At 39.2% G+C, this 26301-nt stretch overlaps 1 protein-coding gene across 3 annotated transcripts in view; it reads left to right on the top strand.

Moving 5' to 3' along the window:
• The window catches only part of Hhla2 (HERV-H LTR-associating 2), a 92769-nt gene that overhangs the window by 32123 nt on the left and 34345 nt on the right, over window positions 1-26301 (top strand). Inside the window, exons 2-3 of one of the 3 annotated variants that reach the window (XM_040750728.1) lie at window positions 140-255; window positions 10618-10679. The exons of 1 other annotated variant lie outside the window; for it this stretch is intronic. The gene's annotated coding sequence lies outside the window, so the exon portion shown is untranslated. The remainder of the gene's footprint in view (window positions 1-139; window positions 256-10617; window positions 10680-26301) is intronic. One more of the 3 variants, XM_040750727.1, reaches the window with a different exon arrangement.

Here is a 26301-nt window from a genome sequence, read left to right on the forward strand (position 1 = left end):
GCTTCTACATCTCAGTGGACCAAGAAGCCAGAAAGACGAACCTGAAACAGGCAGTTGTCACCTTCAGAACCCTATTCCTAATGAGCTGCTCCCACCATCCAGGCCTTACTTCCTAAATGTTGTGCATCTTTTATAATAGAAGTGCTCATGAGATGGCTCATCCAGGAAAAGAGCCAGCGGCCATCCTTGACAGTTTCAATCCTTTGACCCACTTGACTGAAGAAGAGACTGACTCCTTTTGCAAGTTGTCCACAGGTATCTACTTGTGAGCCATAGTCTGGAGACATGTTCTCTCTCCATCTCTCTCTCTCTCTCTCTCTCTCTCTCTCTCTCTCTCTCTCTCTCATCTCTCTCTCTCTCTCTCAATATAAATGTAAAAATAAAATAAGATATCACCATAAGCTGGGTACTATGCATTCAAATCATTAACCCATAGGAGACATTTCAGACTCAAGCAATAATGGGTACTTAAGAGAAAATGAAATAATGTCTGTTATGTGGGGAGAGGGACTCACTGGGAAAGATCCCAATTTGTTGCGGTTCCTAATTGGGAGGAGGGAGACTTTGGGATTAAGCGTATGTTCCTAAAGACTCTTTTGCACTGAGAGCAACAAGTACAGGGAAATTGCATCTTAGAACTTGGAAATTTTTGCTGGATTCTTGTATGATATTTGTTTACTATGTTGCTTTTACAATGACTGCTCAGGCTGCTTCAGCTTGGATGGTTGGCTCAGTACCCAGAGAGTGTTTGATTAGCTAAGTTTTGAAGCAAACACCACACACTGTAGAGGAAATTTACCCCGAACAAATGCAGATCACTTAGTTGAAATGTTGTTTTCAGCATGTTAAGTCTTCCCTGGGAGACAATGCCACAGGAGCTCTTTTAGACACACAGATAAACAAAACACATTTTCGTCTCCAAGGAAACAAAGGTGTGGCCTTACATGTGATTCAGAATCAATTAACTTGACCTTGGAGAGACAGAAACCATAAAAGTAGAAAATTAAAGGGGTGAGGCACAAGGCTGATTCTGCAGAGAATATTTACCAGTTAGAACCTTTCATGGAAAGTGACAGAAATCAGATGCAAACCAGCTTAATCATAGCTATCAAGATGGAGAAGATGAACAAATTGCTGTCTTTGGCTTGACTATGGTGCATATCAATATGAATTCATTCCTGCCGTGTTGGGGAGAGAGCAAAAATGTTCTCACAGGTTCCAGCATACTTAGAAGACTATGAACTTAAAATGGGGGAGAGTAATAACTCACGACAACAGGAACAATGGGCATGGCACTCATTTACACTTCCTTAGGTGCAGAAACAAAACTTAGCCATATCCTTCCATGCAACCTATTTTGGATTTTTCTGTAGATGCCTTAACTTCTAGTACACACATTTCCAATGTTACCAGAGAACAAGTATCTTCTATTGTCCCTCTGTCATGCCAGGGCAGAAGCGTATTAACCACTGTTGTGGTATCTACCTGAAAAATCCAAGAGCAGGAGTGAGATGTGGTTGTCATCCTGTAATGTTGTCGGGAAGTGATAGAATTCTTCAGAGATGAGGCCTATTAGAAGGAGGGTCACCGAGGGATGTATATCTGAAGTGACTATCAGAGCCCTGGCCATTTCTCTTTTTCTCTGATTTCAAGCCACTCTGAAATGATCAAACTTGTTCTTCTACACCCTGCTTGCCATAGTCCCAAAAGCAATATACAAGTGACCTTGATCAGAAGCTCATTGCCATCGCAAAATAAAATAAACCTCCCCTCTTTTAAGTTGGTTTTCCTACATTTTAGTCATGGGTGGTGGAAGTTTACTAACATAGTTATCTACTGTTGCATAACAGCTCTTTCCTGAAGGGCAGAGTTTGTGAAATCACAGACAGATGATTATGGCTCCAAAGTCTCTTGTGTTTCAGTTAAGGTGCTGCCAAGGATATGGAACTGAAACTGTTAGAGAAACTGCTTCCAAGCTAGTCATGTGAATTTCTATGAAACTTTGGCTTTTGCTCCTTGTCACGTGGGTCTTTCCATAGGGTTATTCACATAGTATAATACCTGGTTTCTCCAAAGCTGAGTAACTATAGAGGGAAATATATATAATCATCTTAGAAGTGGTGTATCATAATTTCTGCTATATTTTCTGGTGTGTGTGTGTGTGTATGTGTAGGTGTGTATGTGTGTGTGTGTGTGTTTCAACTACCTCTATTTCTATTCATGGACCACAGGGATATTCTTCCTGATGAGACAGATTGCTAAAGCAGGTTTCAGAATCCTTTGAAATGCACAATATTGCACATCCAAGGCCAGATTACAGGTGAGTAAGTGATACAACTTAATGGATTCTAAAGTAGCACAGATCAGTGTCATGCCAAAGACAAAACACTGCAGACTCCAGATGGCTATGGCCATGCATCCAAAGACAGTTTAGTATTCAGTGCTTAGGAACTAACACAAACCAGCAGAAATCTCTGGCTCAAACTAAATATAGGATCTTCAGGGATTAATTAGAGCCTGTCTTTAAAGCCTGTGTTTATTTATCTTTACTTTGGAATATGAAACAAAAAAATTATTCAAGTGTCATCAATGTTGTATTATGGCCAAAACAAAAAATTATAAAGGAAAAAGGTATAAATATCCATATGTCCATCCTTCTATACTTTAAAAACATCCTAGAATGGGACATTGTTTTTCTTCTTCTAGCTTGAAGAGCGAGAAAATTGCTGCCCCCTGCCTTTCCTAATATGTTGCATTTTTATACATATAAAAACGCAAGGTACTAATTTTGGGACCCAGAAAGTTGGCAAGAATATATACATGTAATCAGAGAAAAACATTAATTATAGACCCTTATGTACTAGTGAAAATGGGATGGTTGCTGTACAGACAATGTATCCAGGAAAATATCATTCACAACAAGTATGTTTAGTACAGGGAATTTCATGCAGGGGAATGAGTTAGAAAAGCTGAGAATACGGTATACAATGACAAGGAACCCAGCTGCTGTATGACTTTTTCTGGGGATATATAAAGAAATGACTGTTTGTTCCCGATAGGCTCAAGACAGATAAAGGAAAGATTCAAGTCCAGATTGGTGATCCAATGAATTTATTGGGGTTATGTGTGGGAACATAGGGTACTTAAAAACAGCTATATCACTGAAAGGTTCGCCCTAGCTTGTGTGATAGCTCACGAAAGCTGCAGCACTAGCCCCACTCCCTAATTAAACTCCCGTCTCCTATGTACTCCAGCACCTTCCAAGGACATGTGTAGTTGGGGACAGACAGATGGGAATGGTGTATGAAATCCCAAGTAAGAACTTAGTGATGCTCACCCTTGCTGCTATGGAATGGTAATAACGTCACTATTGTCATTACTATGAGCTTAGCTGTCATTGTATTGCTTTGTTGAATTTGTTCCCATGATGTAGGACAGGATATTCTCTATACCACTGAAATGATTCACAGGTGACATTACAGAACACCACACTTACTTAACCAATTAAGAGTATAAGAGCTCTTTGTTTTGGGCTAGTGCCTCACAAAGATTCTTGATGGGGAAGCTCAAGTATAGCATTTCTAAAGTAAGAAGATGACGCAGACGCAATTGCATCAATCTTAAAAGAGGATCAACGTAACACTGTAACTTCTGTCTTGGCAGAACATAGTCATTTCAGACATAAGATCATTAATTAAGATTTATACTGTTATCTTTTATTTTTGTTTATAATTAGTTTGTACAAATATTGATCATTTTGACTAATATATCTGGATCATGGTCAGGGTCACGGAAAACCCAAAATGTGTTGTCAAGGCAGATGTGGCTGTTAATGGGGAGGTGGATAGAGGGCTGAGAAGTGTTGAAGCTAACACAACATGGAGTCAGGACAACATGGTGTTGCCTTAGTCTTTTCACCATTACAGCAACTGAGCTTCATGACCCAATAGTCATGTTGTCTCCAGTGGAAATAGCTTCGCTACACCACTTCTCACTCTTTTGGCTCTTAAGTTCTCCCTTTTCCATTATGCTCCAAGAGCCTCTGTGTGTGTGTGTGTGTGTGTGTGTGTGTGTGTGTGTGTGTGTGTGTAAGAGAGAGAAAGGGGACAGGGAGAGAGTATGTATATGTAAAATACCCTGAGTCACTGTGCTGCACAAACAGTATAACCTACAGCAAGAGCATAGACCACAATAAAATACACTTATTCTTAGCAGCTGAAGTTTCTGAAATATCACCCACTGCCAAAGGCAGTTTCCTTTTGTTATTACAGAGAACAGTAGAGATTTCGATTATGAATACAAACATTTAGAAGATTATTTGACACATATGCTATATTTATTTAACAAAAACAGTATCAATTATGATTTTAATAGACACAGGTTTTACCCTCAAGTATGTAAAACATAGGCTCCCTTCAACAGAGCAGGACTTAAATCAAATCAGAAAACAATTGGTTTTGTCTATAATAGAAATGTCACTATTACACCAACAGGCATATCTTATCTCACATGCTGATAGAGTAGCGTATGAGATTCATACCTGCGCTGGACCACTGGTGATCATTCATCTGAGCAGCCTGTATGGTACCTCGCGGTACTACAAACTGACCCACAGGAAATAAGGCTTCAGCTTAGTCCTACCTTGTTTTCTGTGTGTTCAACCAAGGCATCAGAAGTCTCCAGCAAGAAATTTACCATCCAACAGCAGTACCAACAGTGACTACGCTATAGTAAACCTCACAGGGTCTCCCTGGCCAATAGCTCAAAGGGAAGAAATTGATTTGGAATTCGCCCTGGGACCACCAGTTGTCCAGCCTGGTCTTCACAGGTAGACACATAGACCACTCAGTTAAAGAAGAAACTGGGAGTATTACAAGCCATGAAAACTCCTTCCTTTGTGATAGTTGTGGTCTGTGACTCCATGATTTTATCCTATAGAAGTGAGGAAAGATGTCTGGGGTATGGAGGGAGGGAGGGAGAGGCAGAGAGAGAGAGAGAGAGAGAGAGAGAGAGAGAGAGAGAGAGAGAGAGAGAGAGAGAGAGTTATCAACCAATATGTTATTAAAAAGGAAGTGAGAGAGTCTCTGCCATACCTGGTTAGGAATCAAGAATTCCAAGAGATGTTACTGTTCCGACATCAAGTATATGTGCCATGTGCTTTTCAATAGTTCTAGAACAAAGGAAACACTAGTGGAGCAAAGAGTCACTGTCTGCTCCTCATACACAAGCACAGGTTCTGGCTCTCTGTCAATATTTCTTCTAGTAAGTCCTGCATAACATGAATTTTGCCACTGTTCCTTTCAAGTGACCCAGAGAAGCCCCTTTGTCCATGTTACCCTCCCCTCAGCCCCCTTTGAATATCTTAATTCTTCTCAAATCCAATTTAAATGACGATTTCATTCATTTTGGTCCACCAAACTTATCCTACCTCATAAAAAAGAAAAACTCATGTCCCACCACGCAGCTCTATAAAGCCACTAAAACCTTAAACCTGAGGTTCCCATTGTTTTTGAGACGGGACCTCCCTCTGTAGCCCAGGTTGGCCTTCAACTTACAACGATCTTGCCTCATCATCCTGAGTACTATGGTTACAGGTACATGGTTCTTCACTCACTTACCTTTTTCTTTAACTATTCAGTGTCTGTCTTGGTACATCTGACATGACCCATTGCCTCTCCTGTGACTATTGTGTTTATCTCATTTCCTCTGTGTTACCCCATGGTCTAATTTTCCCCAATGCTACCAGGTGTTTGAACCTCAGGAAAGGATTAATAAACACAGTTTTTAGTGTACCCTTGCCTGTATGCCCCACCTCTAGCTGTAGCAAGTCACTCCCTGCGTCTCATTCTTCCTCTAACAGCATTTTCCCCTGCTAAATCAAGGCTAATAAGGAAGATTCTTCTTCACATCTCTTTTTCTTATTTAGGGCAGTTCCCCCTGGGTAGAAAGTGCAGCATCGTTTGTATGTTTTATCACTCACAGCAAAGGTCACACAAATGCCACAATAACTTACTTATTACCTTATTTTATATGTGCTACATTCAAGAACTGCAATACATTACCTAGTCCATCTGGAACTTTGAGGGTATTTCCCATACTCATATGCAGACCATATTCACCAAGGAGGTGTGCCACCCCATACCACGTAGACGAAGGTTATACTAGGATTTATCCTGTGGATACTCCACCTTCAAACAAATCAACCTCACTTTCATGTCTTATGACTCACAACATGATCCATGAAACTGCTCCACCTAGACCTAACTTTGGTGATGTCAGTTTCTTGTGTGATAAAGAAATCAGCATTGATTGCCTATATGTTGCATGGCAAACTGATGAAATTATTGGGTTTCATAATCAATCGCAATATCATACTAAGAAATTGCTTTGTTGCAACTCTAGGCACTTGTGGAAGTCACTTCCAAGCTAGAAATAATTCTATCAGAGGTTGGGTCACTTCAGGGAAGCTGGGACCCTAGTAGGACCTTGAGTCATGGGAAAAAAACTTCTCATTATGTAATTATTTAACCTTGTGTTTATCCTTCTTGAAATTGTTATTCTATATGGTATCTCCTTATTAGAGCAAGTTTATGCAATGACTAAGGCAGATCCAATGCTGAAAAATGCCTCTGGCAAATTCTATTAGCATATTTTTGGAGAAAGACTGCTACCTTTTGCTAGGGCTATTATTTTTAGAAACCTAACTGATTCAGATTCTGAATTAAGAAGATACTTGAATTTTAAGTTCCATGGTAAGCAATCCAGAACCACAGCAAATTAAGGAAGGAAAAAGATGAATTTTCCTGGCAGAATTCCATCAAGCCACGAAGAACAAACGAGTTTTATGAGCTCATTGATTTTGTGCCCACTGAGACTGCCAGGCAGGCTGTTGGTCCTTCCTTACCCTTTACTTGTGACTTTGTGAAAAGCTTCTTTGAAAACAAATGGGGCATGGGGCTGACAAGATGGCTCAAAGAGTAAGTGTTTGCTTTACAAACTAAGTAGCTTGACTTCAATCCCTGGGAACTCACATGAGGTTGAAGGAGAGAACCCCTTGTGGTGACTTGAATGGTTGTTTCCCTGTTAGTGGACTGTTTAGGAAGAATTAGGGGGGTATAAGGAGGTTGTGGAATTTTCCTCAGGACTTAAGGGAAAGCCGCCAAGCTAGATATGTGGCAGGGGAGTCGCTGTATGAAGGCTTACTGAGGCCATCTCATGAAGTTGTAAAGGTGAAGCCTGGTTTACATTGAAGACTCCTAGATGTTGACAATGCCAGTGATGTAGAGCCAGCCCTAGAGAGAGAAGTATGCTATAGTCAGCAAACCTAGAAAGAATGGATGATGCAGGGCATAGATACCGAATTTGGAAATTGCCCTGCTGGGTTTCAATTTTTTGCTTTGGTCCAGTATTTCCTCACTGTGCTTTGGTAATGTGTGTGATCCTGCACCATTGTATATTAGAAATATGTAGTTTGCTTTTTGATTTTACAGAGAATTACAGGTAAAGGATTGCCTTGAGTCTCAGAAGGGATGTTGGATTAGAAACTGTGTTGAGACTGTGAAAGACCTTGGGAACTTTTGGAGTTGGAGTGAATAAATTTTATATTATGGTATGACCACAAGCCTATCAGGGTTAGAGAGTAAATTGTGGTGGTTTGAATGAGAATGGCTCCCATAAACTCATATATTTAGATGCTGGCTTCCAAGTTGATAGACTATTTAGAAAGGACTAAGAGGGATGACCTTATTGAAGGAGGTGTGTCACTGGGGGTAGACTTTGAAGATTCCAAAGCCATTACTCTCTCTCTCTCTCTCTCTCTCTCTCTCTCTCTCTCTCTCTCTCTCTCTCTCTCTCTCTCTGCCTCTTGTCTGGGGATCAGAATGTAAGCTCTCAACTATTCTCTATCACCATGTCTGCCTGTCTAGTATTGTACTCCCTGCCATGACAGCCATGTATATACCCTCTGAACCTGGAAGCAAGCCCCCGACTAAATGCTTTTTCTTGTCAGTTGCCTTGGTCTTAGTGTCTTTTCACAGCAATAAAAGAGCACCTAAGACATCCTACCATTACCTCCACACATACAATAATGATGAGTAATAGAATAAACTACGGCACAGGAGAATGGCTTTTATGGGCAACAAATGTCTTCAGTACTAAGTAGAGTGTCTTCATAGGCACCCCTACCCCTTGGCAGGACTACCTTTAAAGGACCATAGGTTATGGAGGATAGCCATTGAACACTACATCTCATTCTAATTTTTCTTGATGAAAGAGGACATAAAGACAGGCTCAGAATCCATTCTGGGGCCTGTCACTCAAGGAAACAAAAAACTGACTGGCAGACCGAAGAAAAAATTCTGAAACCATGGGTCACTTAGAATGAACTCAGAGTATAATATCGTACTGGAGCCTATTGAGCAAGCATGCCAAAGAGCCTGGGCTTACCTGACTGTGCAAATGCTCCCTCACACTTCTGAGAGCCTCCTTCGCAGTGGGACCTTTCTGATGAACAACAGAGTGTTCTGAGCATGGAGGATGCAGCCACTGGAGCAGGAAGAGAGGTTTTATGCACACTCCATAGACAGACTTCTTGTCATCAAAGCAGACAAGGCTGCAACTATATATGAGCGTTCCACCTGTCTACCTTCTAGACCTGCCCACATCTCTGATATAGCAACCGAATCAGCTCCATGTTGCCTTATACTTAACTGCTCCCACTAAGAAATGGAAATGCCTTCCATTTTCCTGCTTTCTCCTGGCTATTCTTCTGCCAGACCTGCCAACCACAGACTTTCTTCTAAACACTTCATACTTCATCTTATTATTCCAAACTGGTTGTGAAGGGAGTCCCTTGATTAAAGAATGAAGCTGATAAGCTAATTCAAAAGCAATTAATTGCCTCATCTTTTCTATTGATAAAAATGTGAGCCTTGTAACTGGGTCAAATGGCCTCTAATAGTAAGTCCTGGGACCTTACACAACATCTTTTACCTGATAACAGAGCAATTCACAGAATTCTAGGGCGAATCTGGTTCTGGATCAAAATAAAGTGCTGTTTCCTGTAGCTAGAAGTCAAGGAGTGGAAGAGACAATGATGTGGCTGACTGCCTCTCTTAGTGTCACTCATTGCTCATTAGTACACAAGGGAGAAACACTTTCTTTCATCATGGAATAAGTATGGTTCTTCTTCTTCTCCTCCTTCTCCTCCTCCTCCTCCTCCTCCTCCTCCTCCTCCTTTTCTTCTTTATTTGGTTTTTTGAGACATGGTTTCTCTGTATTGTTTTGGAGCCAGTCCTGGAACTAGCTCTTGTAGACCAGGCTGGCCTCGAATTCACAGAGATCTGCCTGCCTCTGCCTCCTGAGAGCTGGGATTAAAGACTTGCGCCACCAACGCCTGGCTTTGTTCTTCTTTTTTATATACACAAAATTTTAATTTAAGTTAAAAACAAGCTTGCTTCACATGTCAATCTCAGCTCCTTCTCCCCCTCATTCCCTGTCCCCCACCAATCCCCCAAATCCCCCACTCAGTCCCCACTCCCCTCCCCAGGGAGGGTGAGGCCCTTCATGGGGGAATCTCCAAAGTCAGTCATATGCCTAAGAGTGAAATTGCTAGATCTTGTGCGAGACGGATTCCCATTTTCCTCAGGAATCTCTATAACTGACTTCCAAAGTGGCTGTATGAGTTGGCACTCCCACCAGCAATGGAGGAATGTTCCCCTTTCTCCACATCTTCTCCAGCATAAATTGTCATTGGAGTTTTCGATTTTAGCCATTCTGACAGGAGTGACATGGTATCTCGGAGTTGTTTTGATTTGCATTTCCCTGATGGCTAAGGATGTTGAACACTTTCTTCATTGTCTCTCAGCCATTTTAGACTCCTTTATTGAGATTTCTCTATTTAGTTATTTAGTTCTGTACCCCACTTTTTAATCGGATCCTTTGATGTTTTTCAGACTTGCTTCTTAAGTTCATTGTAAATTTTGAAGATCAGCCCTCTGTCAGATGTGGGATTAGTGAATATATTTTCCCATTCTGTGGGCTGCCTTTTTGTCTTGTTGACTGTGTCCTCTGCCTGACAGAAGCTTCTCGGTTTCAGGAGGTCCCATTTATTAATTGCCGATCTCAGTGTCTGTGCTACTGGTGTTATATTCAGGAAGCTGTCTCCTGTACCAATTAGTTCAAGGGTACTGCCCACATTCTCTTCTAAGAGGTTCAGTGTGACTGAATTTATGCTGAGGTCTTTGATTCATTTGGATTTGAGTTTTGTGCATGGCAATAGACATGGATCTATCTGCAGTCTCCTACATGCCAACATCCGGTTATGCTAGCACCATTTATTGAAGATGATTTCTTTTTTCCATTGTATAATTTTAGCTTCTTTGTCAAATACCAAGTGTTCCTAGGTGTATGAGTTAATATCAGGGTTTTCAATTTGTTTCCATTGGTCTACCTGTCTATTTTTGTGCCAATACAAGCTGTTTTTAGGACTATAACTCTATAATAGAGCTTGAAGTCAGGGCTGGTGATGCCTCTGGAAGGTCCTTTATTGTACAGGGTGGTTTTGGCTATCCTGGATATTTTGTTTTTCCATATAAAGTTGATTATTGCTCTTTCCAGGTCTGTGAAGAATTGTGCTGGTATTTTGATGGAGATTGCATGGAATCTGTAGATTGCTTTTGGTAAGATTGGTGTTTTTATTATGTTGATCCTACCTATCCAAGAGCATGGGAGACCTTTCCAATTTCTGGTGTCTTCTTTAATTTCTTTCTTTAAAGACTCAAAGATCTTGCTATACAGGTCTTTCACTTGTCTGGTTACTGTTATTCCATGACATTTTGTGGTCTTTGTGACTATTGTAAAGAGTGATGTTTCTCTGATTTCTTTCTCAGCCCATTTATTGTCTGTATATGTAGGGATACTGTTTTTATTTATTTATTTATTTTTGTTACTCTTATATCCTGGCACATTGCTGAAGGTATTTATTCATCAGCTGTAAGAGTTCCCTGGTACATTTTTGGGTCACTTATGTAAATTATCATATTATCTGCAAATACTGAAAGTTTGACTTCTTCCTTTCCAATTTGTATCCCCTTGATCTCCTTTTGCTGTCTTATTGCTCTAGCTAGAACTTCAAGTATAATATCGATGAGATACAGAGAGAGTGGACAGCCTTGTCTTGTTCCTGATTTTAGAGGAATTGCATTGAGTACCTCTCCATTTAGTTTGAAGTTGGCTTTTGGTTTGCTGTATATCGGTTTTATTATGCTCAGGTATGTTCCTGTTATCCCTGATCTCTCCAGAACTTTTATCATAAAGAGGTGTTGGATTTTATCAAAAGCTTTTTCAGCATTTTGTTAGATGATCATGTGGTTTTTCTTTTGTTTGTTTATATGGTGGATAACATTGACGAATTTTTGTATGTTGAACCATCCTTGCATCACTGAGATGAAGACTAATTGATCATGGTGGATGATTTTCCTGATGTGTTCTTGGATTCGATTTGCCAGTATTTTATTGAGTATTTTTGCATCAATGTTCATTAATGATATTGGTCTGTAGTTCTCTTTCTTTGTTTTGTCTTTGTATGACTTGTGTATCAAGGTAATTGTAACCTCACAAAAGAGTTCAGAAATGAACCTTCAGCTTGTATTGTGTGGAACACTTTGAGGAGTACTGGTATTAGCTCTACTTTGAATTCTGGTAGAATTCTGCACTGAAGGCATTTGTGCCTGGGATTTTTTTGGTTGGGAGATTTTTTGAAGACTGCTTCTATTTCACTAGGGGTTATAGTTCTGTTTAAATTGTTTATCTGTTTTTGCTTTAATTTTGGTATGTGATATCTATCCAGAAAATTGTCCATTTCCTTCAAAATTTCAAATTTTGTGGAGTAAAGGGTTTCAAAGTATGACCTGATGATTCTCTGGATTTCCTCAGTGCCCTTTGTTATGGACCCCTTTTCATTCCTAATTTTATTAATTTGTATTTTCTCTCTCTGCCTTTTGGTTAGTTTGAATAAAGGTTTGTCTATTTTGTTGATTTTCTCAAAGAACCAACTCTTTGTTATATTGATTCTTTGTATTGTTTTCTTTGTTTCGACTTTAATAATTTCTGACCTCAGTTTGATTACAGTTTGATTATTTCCTGGCGTTTACTCCTCTGGGGTGAGTTTTCTTCCTTTTGTTCTGGAGCTTTCAGTTTTGCTGTTAAATCTCTAGTGTGATTATTCTCCAGTTTCCTCATGTGAGCACTTAGTGCTATGAACTTTCTCTTAGTACTACTTTCAAAGTGTACCATTATTTTGGGTACGTTTTTGTTTTCATTTTCATTGAATTCAAGAAAGTCTTTAGTTTCTTTCTTATTTCTTCCTCTACCCAGGAATGGTGCAATTGTGTGTGCATTGTTCAATTTCCATGAATTTGTAGGTTTTCTGCAATTTGTGTTGTTGTTGAATTATAACTTTAAACCATGGTGATCCGATGGGTTAAATTTTTTTTGTATCTGTTGAGGTTTGCTATGTTTGCTTAGTATGAGGTTTGCTTAGTATGTGGTCGATTTTAGAGAAGGTTCCATGTAGCACTGAGAAGAAGGTATGTTCTTTTGTGTTTGGATGGAATGTTCTATAGATGTCTGTTAATACCTGTTGGGTCATAACTTCTGTTAGTTCCTTTGTTTCTTTGTTAAATTTCTGTCTGATTGTCCTGTCTAGTGATGAGATTGGGATGTTGAAGTCTCCTACTATAAGTGTGAGGTTTTATGTATGATTTGAGTTTTAGTAATGTTTCTTTTACAAACATGGATGCCTTTGAATTTGGGGTATAGATCTTCAGAATTGAAATTTCTTTCTGATGGGTTTTTCCTGTGATGAATATGAAATGACCTTATTCATTTCTTTTTACTGATTTTAGTTTGAAGTCTAATTTGTTAGACACCAGGATAGCTAGACCAGCTTGTTTCTTGGGTTCATTTGATTGGAAAATCTTATCCCAACCCTTTACTCTGAGGTAATGTCAGTCTTTGAAGTTTAGATGTGTTTCTTGTATGCAACAGAAGGATGGATTCTGTCTTCATATCCATTCTGTTAGCCTGTGTCTTTTTATAAGCAAATTAAGGCCATTAATATTGAAGGACATTATGGGCCATTGAGAATTAATTCCTGTTTGTTTTTCATTTGTTGTTGGTAGTGGTATTGTTTGTGGATTTACTCAGCTTTTTCTTTTGGCTTTTGGTAAAGTGGGATTACCTATTGCCTATATTTTTGTGAGTGTCATTAACTTCCTTAGGTTGGAGTTTTCCTTCCAGTACTTTCTGTAGGGCTGGATTAGTGAATATGTATTGTTTAAATCTGGATTTGTCCCAATGTACAGTGATTGAAAGCTTTGCTGGGTATAGTAGTCTTGGATGATATCTGTGGTGTCTTATTGTTTATAGACTATTTATCCAGGACTTTCTGGCTTTCAGAGTTTCCATGGAGAAGTCAGGTGTGACTCTGGTAGGTTTGTGTTTATGTGTTACTTGAACTTTTTCTTTGCTTCTCTTAATATTCTTTCTTTATTCTGTTGTTTGGTGTTTTAATTATTATGTTTTGAGGGACTCTTTTGTGGTCCACTCTATTTGGTGTTCTCTGTAGGCTTCTTGTACTTTCATTGGCATGTCTTTCTTTAGGTTGGGAAAGTTTTCTTCTATGGTTTTGTTGAATATGTTTTCTGCACTTTTAAGTTGGGTTTCTTCACCTTCTTCAATACCTATTATTCTTAGGTTTGGTGTTTTCATGGTGTCCCATATTTCCTGGATATTTTGTATCAGGGATTTGTTGGACTTATGATTTTCTTTGGTCGATGAATCTATTTCTCCTATTGTATCTTCAATGCCTGAGATTCCCTCATCCATCTCTTATATTCTGTTGGTTATCCTTGCATCTATAGTACCCAATCATTTACCCACCTTTTCTAATTCCAGCATTCTTCAGACTTTGTTTTTTTTTAATTGTCTCTATTTCAGCTTTCAGTCCTTCCACTGTTTGAACATTTCTTGCAATATTTGGTTTGTATTTTCTTACATTTCTTTAAAAGATTTTCTCATTTCCCCCATTAGGGTCTCTATCATCTTCATGAAGTTGTTTTTAAGGTCATTCTCTTTTGCTTCATCTGTGTTGGGATGTTCAGGTTTTGCTGTTGTAGGGTCCCTAGACTCTGGTGACCTCATATTGGTTTTTGGTTATTGAATGTGTTCTTATATTATCGCCTTCCCATCCCTTCTTCAGTGGGTACAGGTGGAGTCTCTTCCTCTCCTGGTGGGTGCAGGTCCAAGGTTCTCTTCTGGTGGGTGTAAGCAGGTCCAATACTCTGATGAGTCTTATGATGGGTGCAGGTGTTTCTGAGACACATCCTGTCCCAGAGGGTGGGAACTGGATTAGGACAGTGCAGACTCAAGATTGGTTGGTGAGTCGGGGATGAGTCAACCTGCCTTCAGTCCCCAGGCCAGGAGATCCCAGATTGGGCAAGAGGAAGGGAAGTATGATTCTTTTGAATTGGAAGATAAAATGAGTTGCTTGGGCTTTTTGGTGTTGGAGAAAATCACAGAAAATGGAATTCTATCCTATCTGTGGTGACTGAGCTTACCTAATAAGAGGAAGTTCAAATGGATCTGGAAGAAATATGATAGGTAGTAGATCTCTTTTCCTTTCCTAGTATGCTCAGTGGCAAGAGTCCATAGAAGTCTCCTTCCCCTCATTTGGAAAAGCCATTAAGAATGAACAGAGCTCAAGCATGAAGCCTCAGGTTACTCTACTCTGAGGGGGGTGACAAAAGTTAGTAATCATGGAGTCAGTAAGATAAGGGGGAATCTAGTATCAGTCCTGGCTTTGGCGTGACAGAAAAAAATGAAAACTGTTTCCTTGTTTGCTGTGTTATAACTTAAAACAAATGCCATCTTTTTCTCTAGATTCTAGATAGAGTGGTGGTGGTACAGGCTTCCTCTCAGACTGTATGAGGCAGAATTGGGGCAGGAATTGGTATCATCTGGAGAAATGTAAGTCAAAGTAGAATAATGTTTTGTAGGCTGGCACCAGTGCATGACAATAGAGTATGGCAATATTACCGTCACATCGGTGCTGAAGATTCTGTGCTTATTGTATGTGATAATAAATTGCAATTTGCAGAGGATGCTCTTATTAATTCAATTTTTGCCAATTCACTTTTATTACATTTCTCCAATGATTTCACCCTTGGAATATTAGAAACAAAGGCTATTGCCCCTTTCCCACAGGCAGTTTGAGAAGCACTGACCTCCTGAGCATCAACAGCATGAAAAACAGGCTTTTGATTCTTGATGCAGTAGCCATGTGGAGCCTCTGTTTCCCATTGAGAAGGTAGTAAGGAAGCTTGTCATTTTCCTCAGAGTGCTTGTAAGTGTTAGATGAGTAATCTTTGGGGAAGAGAGAGAGAGAGACAAGGAGGGAGGAAGGAGAGGAGAGAGAGAGAGACAGACAGACAGACAGACAGACAGACAGAGAGACAGAGAGACATAGAGACAGAGACAGAGAGAGATAAACATAGATAGAGACAGAGACAGAGAGACAGTTAGAGGAATAAGTGTGGACTGGGCATTCAAAAGCAGTGTAAACATTTGAATTAACACTGCATTATGTGTCTTTGTTGTCTTCTCTCTTCTTCATGCAATAAGTTGATGGATTAGCTGTGGTTTCCTTTCCCAAGAACAGGAATGAATGACCAAAGATTAGCCTCCTTAAGGAACCTGGAAAATGGAACAAGAACCCATCAAAGTAGAAATTGGTTGGCCCTCAGTGGGCCAAACTTATCCTAGTCTTCAGTGTCCTTATTGTTGGTGTTCCTGGACTCTGCTGGTTCTGATATTTAGTTGATCTGCCTGTTTCCAGAGTACTTTGAATCTAAGAAGACATGGGTCCTTCAACTCATCCCCCTCTCTCTTGTGCCTCTCTCTTTTGAATCTCTCTCTTTTGCATAACTTTCACTCATGTGGGATCTCTCCTTTTTTCCTAACCTGTTTATGATAACCTAAATGATTCTGTCTTAGTTACTCCTCTATTGCTGTGAAGAGACACCATGACCAAGGCAACTTTTATAAAAGAAAGCATTTAACTGGGACTTGCTTCTGGTTTCAGAGGGTTAGTTCATTATCACCATGGCAGGAAGTGGTCGTCAAAGAGGCATGGTACTAAAGCAGTAGCTGAGAGCTTTACATCCTCATGCATAGACAGAAAGCAGAGAGACAGAGACAGAGACTGGGCCTGGTGTGGACTTTAGAAACCTCAAAGCCCATCACCAGGGACACACTTCTTCCAACAAGGCTGCAATTACTCTACCAAGCCCATGCCTCCTAAACCTTCAAGTAATCTTAAACACTTTCACTCACTGGTGACGAAGCCTTCACATATATGAGCCTTCTCATTAAAAATGCAGACGATAGAAAGGGTTTTGCAGTTTTAAAAGCATTCGATAAATATCACTGATTTACTTTTCAGAAAATTTAAAATTATTCTATGCCATTACCTGTGGCTTAAATAACTGTTTCCTGGTGTCTCTCCCACAGCTGAATACTAAATATACATGTATATAAGTATGTGTATTTGAAGAAGTGGGCAAGGTCAAACACATCTAATCAAAAATTCTGAAATGAATTCTAAAACGTGAAGTCTTCAAACACTAGCATGATGCCACAAGCAGGCATATTTGCCTCACAAAACTTTGTTTCAAATACAAAGTTATTAAAAGTATTATATAATATTGTAAGATTGCATTCAGAGTGTGTTCATATATAAGATATCTTACTATATATATATGTTAATATTCCAAAATAAGAAAAAAGAAATAAAAAACAATTAATGCATGAAGCATTGTGGACAAATGACCTCAGTCTGTAGGTATACATGTATCTACATATGTCTTTTGGACAAATGACACCATCCTGTAGCTATGCATCTATCTATCTATATATGACTTTTTGACATTCTTCCAGGATGGAAATGGGACTTATTTGCATTTTGCATTTTTTCATATCTCTGTATAAATCATTGAAGGATGAACTTTGGGTGATATGAAGTGTCAGAATATTTTTATCTGCAAGTTATAGAAACTAAATTTAAATTAAATAAGACAGAAAGGGTTTTATTAGCATATATGCAAAGATATCAGTGTAGCTGATAGAATTGAATTAAAAAGTATGAGACCAAGTTCAGGAGAGCATGTCTATCAGGCTTCACTTTTGCTCATTTTGGTACTTTCAATCACCTGTTTTCCAATCATCACTCACCCTAAGCCCTGGTGTTCACACCTAATCTTTCTTTAGTAGGAATTATTGCTACTGTATACATAGATCTTGTTTAAAGTTCAGCAGTGGTTTGACTTCTCCTGTGTAGCTTACCTACTGCCCTTAGGGATGGTTTTCATGATTGTCCACACTTGAGTTATTAGCCTATTCTATGGTTGAAATAGTAGAACAGGAGATTGTGATTAACTAAGATTAATGGTTCTTCTCAGGGTGAAATGAAAATTGGGGAAGAAAGGTTGCTAGGCATGAAGAAATGTCCACTACTTCCTTAGCAGGTGCTCTAGATTTTTGAGCAGTCAGAAATTATATAATAGTAAGATAATCATGTAGCCCATCATCTAAACTGGGACATTTTTGTAGAAGGGACTTCTGTGAATAATCAATGGAATATATACTCATCCTATCAGAATAAAGCTTAGCAAATGGAAGAGAGGCTATTTGGAGCTGTTGCACTAACTAACTAACCTCTTTTCTGAGGTCTAAGACTAAGAATGAAAAGCCACACAGGATTTTACAATCACCACCCAGAACTTGCCAAGAGAAAATAAATTCTTAGAACCAGGACCAAGCCTCAGAAAAGGGTCATGACTCACAAAAGATTAAGTCTATTCAAGAAACCATTTACTTGTTGATGATTGGTTCTCAGGGGAATAATTCTGGGGTGATGAATCAGGCTTTCAATATAAGGTTTCATAGCAGAGCATCTAGCAGAGTGCTCCAAATTCATGAGCCTGATGCAATTCAAAGTCTTGACTGAAAGTTGCCTAGTATGACCTTGAACAAGTTATGTAGTATCTTTAAATACTTGTCTTTGGCTATAAAATGGTAATTAAAATATGACACATAACTGTGCTTAGAAATATATCTTGATATTATATGTAATGTATTTATAAATTACATATAGTTAAATATTACACTTTTCTTAAAACTCTAAAAACTTAATATGCCCAAAATGAAATAAAGAACAAAAAAGAAAAAAAGAAGACCTATAGGTATTCCCAGTAGGTAGAATCTCCTAACAAACATCGTTCACACTAATTATTTAGTTTATATTAATTTACTTAATATACCAATTGCTTCCTCCATGACCATGACAGAAACAAACAAAATCCACCAAAAATTATGAAGGAATGGATGGATATCTCTCGTGTGGTTTAAGAATGTTTTTAGCATTGTCTATTATGTAACTAGAAACTTTCGAAGTGCTTTCAGGATTGATAGGAAGAAGTCTCTTTCATTGGACCTCATGTTCCTATGTTAGAATACCACAGTTAGCTTTATTGGGATCCTCAGTGGACATGCCTGTTCTGAACTCAGGTAGGCAGCTTCCACTCTCCTTCCTGTCCACACTTCAGTCTCTCCAGTCTCCTCCCCAGTCCTGCAGTAGAGTGCTTGTAAGGGCCTGTCCTCTCTCTTTTCATCCATCCATCCATCCATCCATCCATTCCATGGAAACTCTGCCAAACCTTGCTTTTCTCCCTCACCCAGGATCCATTTGTGTCAGTCCCTAATACCTATAAACACTCCCTATCCAGGATCACTGATGGCCACCACAGGAGGAAGAGGGAAGAGATGGAAAAATGGATCTCAGGTGTTGAAAGCAAGGTAGAAGAAATAGATACCTCATTCAAAGAAAATGTTAAAATAAAAGCAATTCAGGCACATAGTATCCAACAAATCTGGGACACTATGAAAAGACCAGATTTGTGAATAATAGGAATAAAGGAAGGAGAAGAAACCAAGGTTACAGGCAGAGAAAATATTTTCAATGAAATCATAGGAAATGTCCCTAACATAAAGAAGGAGGTACTCTATTAAAGTGTCACAGCATTAAGAAGGTTGAGGACCACTGAATTTAGAATAACTTCTCAATGGAGACTCTAAAGGCCAGAAGAGGCTGGACAAAGGTTCCATAAGCTCTATGAAAGTACAGATGCCAGCTCAGACTACCAGCAAAAGTATCAATCACAATGGATGAAGAAATAAATATAAAGATAAAACCAAATTTAAGCAGTATCTATTTACAAGATAGATTCTAGAAGGGAAACTCCATCTGAAGAGATTAATACACCAAGAAAACACAAAGAATATATATATATAATCCTCTACAAGTAAATCAATAAAACAAGAAGGAATCAAGAAATACTTCTCACTGATAACTCTCACCATCATTGCCCAGAGTTACCTACAGAAATACACAGACTAACAGATTGGATTAGAAAACAGAATTCATCTTTCTGCTGTATCCAAGAAAAAAAATACCTTAGGGTCACACTAACCAAAGAAGTGAAAGACCTGTATTGCAAGAACTTTGAGTCTTTAAAGAAATAAATTAGATACCAGAATATGGAAAGATCTCCCATGCTCTTGGATAAGTAGGATCAGTGTAGTAAAAATGGCAATCCTTCCAAAAACAATCTACAGACTCAATGCAATCCCAATCAAAATCCCAGCACAATTCTTCACAGACTTTGAAAGAACAATTCTCAACTTTATATGGCAAAACAAAAGACCTGGGATAGCCAAGACAACCCTGCTCAACAAAGCAACATCTGGAGGCATCACCATTTCTGACTTCAAGCTCTATTATAAAGCTGTAGTCCTGAAAACAGCTTGTTATTGGCACAAAAATAGACAGGTAGACCAGTGGAATCAAATTGAATACTCTGATACTAATCCCCAAACCTATGAACATCTGATTTTTTACAAAGAAGCTAAAATTATACAATGGAAAAGAGATAGCATCTTCAACAAATGGTGCTGGCATAACTGGATATTGGCATGTAGAAGACTGCAGATAGATCCATGTCTATTGCCATGAACAAAACTTAAGTCCAAATGGATCAAAGACCTCAACACAAATTCAGCCACACTGAAACTGTTAGAAGAGAAAGTGAGAGGTACCCTTGAACGAATTGGTACAGGAGACTGCTTCTGAACATAACACCAGCAGCACAAACACTGAAATTGACAATTAATAAATGGGACCTCATGAAACTGAGTAGTTTCTGTAAGGCAAAGGACATAGTCAGCAAGACAAAAAGGCAACCCACAGATTGGGAAAAGATAACCTCACATCTGACAGAGGGCTGATCTCCAAAATTTACAAAGAACTCAAGAAGCTATTGTCCAAAACACTGGGGAGTGCCAGCCTACAATCCTATTGCCAGAGAGTCTGGGAAACAGAAACTTCATTTACTGGCTGGTTAAGTACTGAGCTGAACTCAAGAAAGCCAGTATCAGAGAGGGAGGACTGATGATCAAAGGGATTAAGACTGGGCTGGTTGAACCCCCAGAAACAGCTGACCAGACAAAGGTTAACTCTTGAATCCCAGGCATCAGCCTGGGAATCCAGCATGGGACTGATCAAGACCCCCTGAATCTGGGTGTCAGTGAGGAGGCCTAGGTAATCTATTGAGCCTTGGACAGCAGATCAGTACCCATCCCAAGTATACACACGGTCTCTGGACTCCCATAGAACAATGTGAGGTGCACTCTCACCCTGAACTCTTGGGGAAGGGTCTAGGCCCTGCCCTATATGAAATGACAGACTATGGACACCCCCATGGAGGGCCTCACCCTCCCTGGGGGAATGAGGGGATAACGGGGGGAGGATGGGGGGGAGGGCACGGGAGGAGGGGAGGGAAAGGGAGAGGGACCTCGTACTGACTTGTGAAGCAACCTTGTTTCTTATCTAAATTTAAAATGGAAAATAAAAAAAATATTAATAAAAAAAAAGAAAAAGAAAAAAGTGGGGGACTGAAGTAAACAGAGATTTCTCAATAGAGGAAACTAAAATGGCTGAGAGACACTTGAGAAAGTGTCAATATCTTTTGCCATTAGGGAAATGCAAATCAAAACAACTCTGAGATACCATCTTACTCCTGTCAGCATGTCTAAAATCAAAAACACCAATGACAGCTTATGCTGGAGAGGATATGGAGAAAGGAGAACACTTGTCCATTGCTGGTGGGAGTGCAAACTTGTACAGCCACTTTGAAAATCAGTATGGAGATTCCTCAGGAAAATGGGAATCAGTCTACCACATGACCCAGCAATTCCACTCTTAGGCATATACCCAAAAGATGCACAATCATACAACAAGGACATCTGTTCCACTATGTTCATAGCAACATTATTTGTAATAGCTAGATCCTGGAAACAACCTAGATGCCCCACAACTGAAGAGTGAATAGGGAAAATATGGTACATTTACACAATGGAGTACTACTCAGTGGAAAAAAAACAACAACTGAATCTTGAAATTTGCAGGCAAATGGATGGCACTAGAAAAAAACCATCCTGAGTGAGGTAACCCAGTCACAAAAAGACAAACATGGTATGTACTCACTCATATATGGATTTTAGACATGGATCAACGGAGTGTCAGCCTACAATCCTAGGACCAGTGAGTCTGGGAAACAGGGAGGTTCCTAAGAGATGTGCATTATACCCCAGAGAAGTGGAAAGAGGCAAGATATCCTGAGCAGATTGGGAACATGGGGGTAGAAGAGAGGGAACCAGGAAAAAGAGAGGGGGATAAGAGGAGGATAGAAGAAGACATGGGGGAGCAGGAAGTTTGAGTCAGGGTAAGAATAGAGGAGACCTAGACGAGATATACCATAATAGTTGAAGTTATAGCTTTGAGGAAAGAGCTGACACTAGTGAGATTTCCAGAGATGTACAACTAGAAAACTAAGTAATAGTGGAGAGACTACATTAATAGCCCCTACCTGATGATAAGGTTGATGACTACCTTATGTGACATCCTAGAACTTTCATCCTGTGACTGATGGAAGCAGAGACAGATACTCACAGCTAAACACTGAAATTACCCCCTGGGACCTAGTGACAGAGATGGAGGAGTGATGAGCAAGGCAGTCAAGACCATGCTGGTGAAACCCACAAAGACAGCTGACTGGACAAGGGGGAGCTCTTGAACCCCAGACTGATGAATAAAATGCCAAAAGGGGACGATCCAGAATCCGTGAATGTAGTGTCAGTGAGGAGGCCTCAGAAATCTCTGGAGCCTTGGGTAATAGACTAGTGTTCACCGTGGCATACAAATGAACTTTGGGAGCCCATTCCACATGGAGGGATGCTCTCTCAGCCTGGACACATGGGGAAGGGCCTAGGTCCTGTCCTGGATGAAATGACAGAGTCTTGGAGATCCCCCCAAGGAGGGCCTTACCCTCCCTGGGGAAGGATGTGGGGGTGGGGCTGGTGGAGGAAGAAGGGGGGAGCTGGCATTTGAAGCATGCATGTTTCTAATTTAAATAAAAAACATACTTAATAAAAAAGAAATACACCTCACCATCAAGGATAGACATCACCTCAGGGTAAAAGGATGGAAAGAGATACCCCAAGTAAATGGTCACAAGAAGAAAGCAGGTGTAGACACTTTAATACCTGACAAAATACTCTTCAAACCCAAGTTGTCAGAAGAATACTGTATATTTGTCAAAGGAAAAAAATCTATCAAGAGGATATTTCAGTTCTAAATAGACCTATAACCCCTAGAGAAATAGAGGCGATCATTAAAAGTATCTTAGTCCCCTGCCCCCAATCACTGCAAAACAAAGCCTTGGGTCAGATGGTTTTAGTACAGAATTCTACCAGACTTTCAATGAAGAGTTAACACCAATACTCCTCAAATTATTTCACAAAACAGAAACAGAAAGAACATTGCCCAATTCATTTCTATGAGTCCACAGTTACTCTGATATGAAAACCTTATAAAGACCCAATAAAGAATGCGAATTACAGACCCATTTTTCTTATGAATACAGATGGAAAATAAAGTATTTGCAAACTCCTACATGACTCATTGAACATGTAGAGGTCAATTTGTTGGCTGTCTAGGGTCTTCACCCCTATTGAATAGTATTCATGGTATGGGAAGTTACCCTGCATGCTTCCAGAGGAGAGGGGGAAACACCAGCACTGGTACAAACCCTTTGATCTACAATGCTGACATGCTTGCTTGGTATGGTGATAGAGTAGTGGGGCAAATGTTGTAGTAGTAGCCAACCACTATCTGATTGGATTTAAGGCCAACTCGATGAGATAGAACCAATTCCCAACACTGTACTGCTTGGGTTGACAAGTATCTGAGCCTAGAAAGGCAATGGACCTAGTGCGTAAGCAGATACTGTTTTTTCTGCTAATGGAACAAAGTGATAAAATGACTTCTAACAACATTCTTCTATACCAATAGATCAATATCTCACTAAGTTATTATTGGAGAAGCTTTCTCCTGCAGTAGATGGGAACTGATATAGAGATCAACACCTGATCTCTCAGTGGGTGACATACCTTGGACCATTGATTTCTAAATGGGATGTCTCTATCAGATCCCTCACTTCAGTGCTCAAGAAGAGTAGGTAGAAAATGTTTAAGAGTCAGAGAAGGTGGATGATACCAAGGAAACAGTGTCTTCCAGACACAATAGACTGATGCACATATGAACTCGGACTGTGACAACATGCATTGCTTGCACAGGTCCAAACAAGACAGAGTCCCAGAACTGAGATGGGGAGGTAGACACAAGCTCCCATCCCCAACCAAAAAGCTATCTATAATTAATAATCACAACAGAAAAACTAGTTTCTGCAAGGGAATCTCACTGGCTATACAAACCTCACTCACATAAGGGCAAGTCCCATGCCCAGTAGTAGATGACCAACACAGAAAGAACTAAATGATATTTTGGAGATTTTTTTTTGCATCACATATTGCTTTGTTTGGGCATTTTAAAATTTAATTTAATTGATTAATTATTGTTGTTATTATCCTCTATTGGTCTTTTGCTTGTATGTTTCTGATTTTGTGTTTTTATGGATATGTATACGTATGTGCGTGCACATTTTTTGTGAGCTTTCTTTGTTTCTTTGTTAATTTTTTCATTTTGTTTTATATTTATTTGTCTTCCCTGTTTGTCTGTCTAATTTCTTAGAGAAAGAGGAAGAAAGTATGGAGTTGAAAGGGTGGAGGGAGGACCAGAGATGAGGAAGAAGAAACCACGATCTGAATCTATTGCATGAGAGTAATTTTATTTTCAACAAACAAACAAACAAACCAAAACCCTGGAATAAATTATCATCAAAATGCTGTTGATTTCCTTATTCATTTTGATATTAATGCCTTGCTGGATGATTAGTTAGCTTATCCCACTCCACAAGTTGTCTCAGTGTCACTAATTGTTTTCTTTGGCATGAAAAAGCTTTAAGTTTTAGTTTTTTTTTTATTGTTGGCATGGGAAAGAGCTTCTAAATGAGAATGCTTGTTGAAAAACAGGGAGATAGATGGGGATATGAGATCAAGAGCTAAGACTCAGATGCAGAGGACTTCTCAGAAGTTGAATTTGCTTGAGAGAATTAGATCGGGAATTTTATATTGTTTGAAGAAGATGGCATATGATCTTTCAATAGTAAGAGACTGGAAGTCACTACAAGAGAAACCGGATCATCTTTTGGCAATAAATCATTGACCTCACTGTCAATACATAGGCAGTAAAATGCCTCACTCACAAAACCTCTTGTCCTTCATGTTATTCACCACTGGTTGATTTATCTTCTCTCAAATCTCCTTGCCCGAGTTTGCAACATCTTTACTATGTCCAGAAAATTCATATAATCTCTAGCTGTAGATTCAAATGGAACTGGGTAGAGTTTGACCTGGTAGGTTCACTGGGAGACTTAATTTGTATGAACGAACATGTCTGTATGTCAAAATGAGTGAAACTTAAATTTTTCTAAAAGTGAAAGCCTATATGCCAAATTAAAGCTTTTGTATTACCTCTATTAATGTTGTAGCTGATTCAACCCTTAGCTAATTCAACACTAAATTTATGACATTGAAGTACAAATAGTTATATTGTAAAATGTCAGATTCATTACTTCTCAGATATTTACTTTGAAGTTACTTTACAGTTTTATAGGCTTATTTCTATAATCCCTTTGAAAACAAGGATTTACTATTTTTTTCTTTGAAATAAATAAGAAAACACGATTTCCTGCAGAGTCAAATAGGCAGACGAACTCTTCTGGTGGAGCAGAAATCTCTCCTGTTTGTAAAACTATGCTCTATTTGGAAGTATTTTCGTTTTAATGTTGATACTAAAAGGAAACTGGAATTTTAAGGTAAATGTGCTTTTTCTGTTAGAAACCTTCTATACACAACAGAAGGTGCATCCAAGTAGCTATAAAATTCCAATGGCTCATATCTAATGTTGGGAGCTTCAAATTAAATGTTACTTGTACTATTACCAAGCACATGAATACTTCTTTATTCTGTTAAAAGATAACAGGACTTCCCATTTCCTGAGATAGAGAGAGAGAGAGGATTTCTTTCTTCTGCACTTTGCTATTAGAAAAATAAGAAAAGCTTCAGCTATTTTTCCTCACTGATTATTCTAATTCAGTGTCAATTATAAATACCTGGAGATATCTGAACACTCATTTCAAGGTAATTTAAATGTACTGCTTAATTAACAGTCTAGGGGTAGGAGGTTCAGAACAGGTATAGGGAGGGGCTTAGAAGTTAAAAATGTAGATCCTCTCATTGTTTTGTCCTTTTGTCCATCTCCTGTTGACATTTAACTATTTTGCTCCTCACCTATCTGTTAGATGGGTACTGACTCTAGGCATCAAATTGATGCTGAGAAGGTAGAGATCAGGAGGGAAATAACAAGTTGAGGTAGACGTCCTCCTAATGGCCTCCTTTTCAATTCCATTGTTCAGATGGTAGGGTTGTTTTTTAAATTTATTTCAGAAGTTTATAAGGGACAATGCAGTGAAAGAGATTGAACATACTTCCCACTACACTCTATTACTTCCCTTAGACTCAACGTCATAAGCAGGAAAGGGTGGGCACACAGGTATTATGGCCATCATGCCACACTCAAGGGTCTGATAAACACAGTTCAGCTGGCTTTCAGTTTTCAAGGAATTTGAGAATTTCTGGCTGGCTTTCACCTCCCACCACTGACAGAGC

Source organism: Mesocricetus auratus, unplaced genomic scaffold (genome assembly GCF_017639785.1).
Source record: "Mesocricetus auratus isolate SY011 unplaced genomic scaffold, BCM_Maur_2.0 Super-Scaffold_100008, whole genome shotgun sequence".
Lineage (NCBI taxonomy): Eukaryota > Metazoa > Chordata > Mammalia > Rodentia > Cricetidae > Mesocricetus > Mesocricetus auratus.